The 4,123-nt window shown below is 48.0% G+C and overlaps 1 pseudogene across 1 annotated transcript; it reads left to right on the top strand.

Annotated features, from left to right (window-relative positions):
* The first annotated feature begins 795 nt into the window (after window positions 1–795).
* LOC147001202 (hippocalcin-like protein 1) lies at window positions 796–3,666 on the top strand (annotated as a pseudogene). Its single transcript, XR_015045200.1, has 3 exons — window positions 796–1,168; window positions 2,551–2,656; window positions 3,569–3,666. The product of XR_015045200.1 is annotated as a hippocalcin-like protein 1 (transcript).
* The last annotated feature ends 457 nt before the right edge of the window (window positions 3,667–4,123 follow it).

Genomic DNA, 4,123 nt, shown 5'->3' with positions numbered 1-4,123 from the left:
AAATGTAATTTATAAAATTAGGGTTGCTGATAAATGAAGTTGAACTTTGAAGGGCCAAAGCCATGTTCCTGTTCTCTGGTATCATCCCTGAGTCCACTCAGGATGGGTGTCAACCTAGTTCTAAATTTACCCTAGCTGTGTTAGGTAGGAATGTGAACCACTAACATCTGCCTATGCAGGCGGGATTTATTTACTATGCAGCATCAGCAAATGTATCTGTGACCAGGAAACAAACACACTGGGTCCCCCACGAGAAAAAGAACGAGCTGTTCAAAGTGAAGAGTCAGGATTGGGTCCACGAGACCCCTTTTCCCCAAGCTGATGAGCTGAGGGTTTTGTCTCAATCCTGCCTTTTGTTTAACCCTCACAGGACATTTGACAAAGCTTCATTCCACTGATTTTAGGTTGTCTCTCCCTGTCCTCTTATACCATGATTCTGCATGCATGCTCCAAGTAGACTGTATTTATCCATAAAGAGATATTCTTGCTATCTTTCCTAGAGTGTTCTGGGTTTTGCCATGTTATATAGAACCATAGCAAAATTACAGTTATGAAGTAGCAACAAAAATGACTTTATAGCTGGGGGTTCACCACAACATGAAGAACTGTATTAAGGGGTTGCAGCTTTAGGAAGGCTGAGAACCACTGCTGTTATGGATGTCACTGGACATACAGAGGATATTGCTTAGCCAGCATGGTGCTAGGTTGTGATAGGAAGTCAGACTTGGGGTTTCAGGTATCCACAGCTCACCTTGTGTCTTGGCCTTGCAGGTTTAGTCTCCACTGCCAGCTGCCATGGGCAAGCAGAACATCAAGCTGGGTTCTGAGGTGCTGCAGGAACTGCGGAAACACAGGGATTTCACCGACCATGAGCTTCAGGAGTGGTACAAGAGCTTCCTCAATGACTGTCCCACTGGCCACCTAACTGTGGACAATTTCAAGATAGGCCAACTTTTTCCCCTACAGAGAAGCCTCTAAGTTCGCTGAACATGTTTTCCACACCTTTGACACCAACAGTGACAGCACCATCGACTTCTGAGTGTTCATCATTGCTCTGAGCCTGACCTCTCGGGGCAAGCTGGAATAGAAGCTCAAGTGGGCCCTCAGCATGTCTGACCTAGACAGCAATGGCTACATCAGCAGCAGTGAAATGGTGGAGATAGTGCAGGTACCTACACTTGACAGGGCCTGGCACATGGGGAGTGCAGGGATCCAGGACCGGCATCCTTGGCCCCATACACCAGGTCATTCCTTTGCCCACTTGCTACCTGGGTATACTAAAGGAATGCATGTCTTTGCAGAGAGTAAAGATAAAAACCAAGCATCTATCAATTGCATGCTGAACATCAGGCTCCAGCTGAGCTCATCCATCAGGTTTATTCACACAATTCTATAAAGTGGGTGTTTTTTTTTTTAACCTCTAATGAGATCTGAGGCTCAGATAGGAGATTAAGAATTGTCAAAGCAAGAACTGGGAAAATGACTCAGTGGGGAAGAAGACTTGATACCCAGCATGAGGACCTGAGTTCTGATCCCAACACCCACGGTAAAGGCAGGAGTGGCTGAGCATGCCCGAAACCCTAGAACTAGGGGATAAGTGAGTCCCAGAATCTTGCTGAGCAGGCAACCTAGATAAAATGGTAAGCCCCAGATGGGTTCAGTGAGAGGGTAAAGGGAATATTGTGAACACCGGTATTCCTGTTTGGCCTCTGCACGGGTGGGTGTTCATCTGCATACACATTAGTTGTCTATAGGGCTTCCTATAGAAATCACAATGACACAGTAAAGGATGAGTCAGCAGTCAGTTCTTCACAGGAGCGATGCTTATGTGCACCCTGCATCTTCCTGCCCCATGCTCTAAACCATCTCTGTATTTGGTCCAGTGGGCTGACTCTGTGGGTAAATGTGCTTGCTACCAAGCCTGGCAGCCTGGGTTTGATCCCTAAGACCCACATGGTAGGAAAAGAGAACCAGCTTCCACAAGTTGTCCACTGAATTCCACATGAGATCACCTCCCCCAAATAAATAATTACATACATCCATAAAATAAATTAATAAAGTAGTTATATACAGTGCCTAATACAATGGCTATAGATGTTAATAAAATTTGTATTATTTGGGAAATAACAGGAAACTGTCTGTGTACCTCCAGTTTCATTTTCTAGACTATTTCCCACCCGTAGTTTGTTGGATCTGCAGATTCAGGACCCATGGGTGGGCAGGGCTCAATGTATTTCCCCTAAGACCTTCCCTCCAGGATTTCCCAGCTCCCCACCAAAGATCCTCCTTTCAGAGAGACGCTTTGCCCCACAACCTCCCCTCTACTCCGAACCAAGGAGCCCTCCATTCTTCCATGCCCCAGCTGTATCCTGTGCTCTTGAACGTCACTTAAACTTTCCTGGCTCCTTTTTCCCAGCTCCTTGTCTGTGAAACTTGTTCTGATGAGAGAAGGGTCCTGACTCTGCCCTGTCCATGCTTCTTGGTTAGCTGAGAGAAGACCATAACCCACCCTCCATCCTCCAGAGCACACTCACAGATGCCCCTTTGCAGGCCATCTACAAGATGGTGTCCTCCATGATGAAGATGCCTGGGGACGAGTCCATGCCCGAGAAGCAAACAGACAAGATCTTCAGGCACATGGACACTAACAATGATGGTAGGAAACATGGCAGGAGTGAGCAGGTCGGGTGGGAAGAGGGTATTGGGAGAGGGGGTGGGGTGGGGAGAGGGGAGTAGATGAGCCTGTGAAACTGTTGATGGCACAGAGGTGTTTGGGATATACCCTCTGCCCTATATAGGCTTGCCCTTTTCTAGCCCACTTGATTCAGCTCTGATTGAGGGAGGGAGACTAGAATTTAGGGTCAGGTACCCCTAGCTTGCATCCTGTACCCTTCCTAGGACTCTATAACCATGGGCATGTCAGTAGACCCTCTGACCTTCAGGCTTCATCTGCGTTGTCTGAGTTAGGGTTTCCATTGCTGTGATGACACACCATGGCCACAAGCAACTTGGGGAGGAAAGGGTTTATTCACTCACAGTTTCCATATAACTGTTCATCATCAAAAGCAGTGAGGGCAGGACTCAAACATGGCAGGAATCTGAAGGCAGGAGCTGATATAGAGACCATGAAAGGGTTGCTACTTCCTGACTTGCTCCCCATGGCTTGCTCAGCCTTCTTTCTTATAGAACTCAGGATCACTAGCCCAGAGTTGTACCACCTACACTGGGCTGGGCTCTGCTCCATCAATCACTAGTTAAGAAAATACCCTCTGGTCAGGCATGGTGGCACATGTCTTTAATCGGAGCTCATAGGAGACAGGAGGCTCTCTGTGAGTTCAGGGCTAACCTGGTCTAAAAAGTGAGTTCTAGAACAGCCAGGGCTGTACACAGAGGAAACCCTGTTTCAATAAGCAAAACAAAAGGGAGGAAAGGAGGGAGAGAAGGAGGGAGGTAGAGAGACAGGGAGAGAGAGAGAGAGAGAAGAGACTGGACATTGTCCATTTTCCAGAGGTTTCCAGACTTATCCAGAGCACTGGCTAATCCTAAGTCTCCCTCTTCCATTCCTCAGGCAAAATGTCCCTGGAAGAATTCAACAAAGGTGCCAAGAGCGACCCATCCATTGTCCGGTTGCTGCAGTGTGATCCCAGCAGTGCTAGCCAGTTCTGAGGGGAATGGGCTTTACACAGTTGTGAGAAACACAGGCTTGACCTGCCATCTTCAGCTTTGTTTGCAAAAGTGGATTTCTCCATGATTTCTCCTGCTCTCTAGGGACCTGGGTCCAGGCAGCACATCACACTCACCTGGTCTGGCTGGATGCAGCTCCCTCCTCTATCTGACCCAATATATGTCCCTCCCCATCCAGTCCAGGCTGGTTCCTTCCAAGGTTTCAAGTGTTCTCAGCTGTAGGGCTCCTTCCCTGCCCACAGAGGGCCTGGAGGCCCTTAAGGACACCAGACAGGACATTTCAGTATCTCCGAGACCAGCTGATTTATTCGATGATCCCAGCTGACTTTGTGAGGATGAAGAACATGGAGAGCAGACAGGCAAGCCCTTCCTGTGCGTGGCTCCACCTCCCTTGTTTATTTTCTCTGACCAAAGCTGCTTGCATGTATATACCGTGGTA

This window comes from Mus caroli, unplaced genomic scaffold, assembly GCF_978045245.1.
Source record: "Mus caroli unplaced genomic scaffold, Mus_caroli_1 scaffold_14, whole genome shotgun sequence".
NCBI lineage: Eukaryota > Metazoa > Chordata > Mammalia > Rodentia > Muridae > Mus > Mus caroli.
The sequence above is the reverse complement of the archived record's forward strand: the minus strand, read 5'-3'. Positions and strand labels throughout refer to the sequence as shown.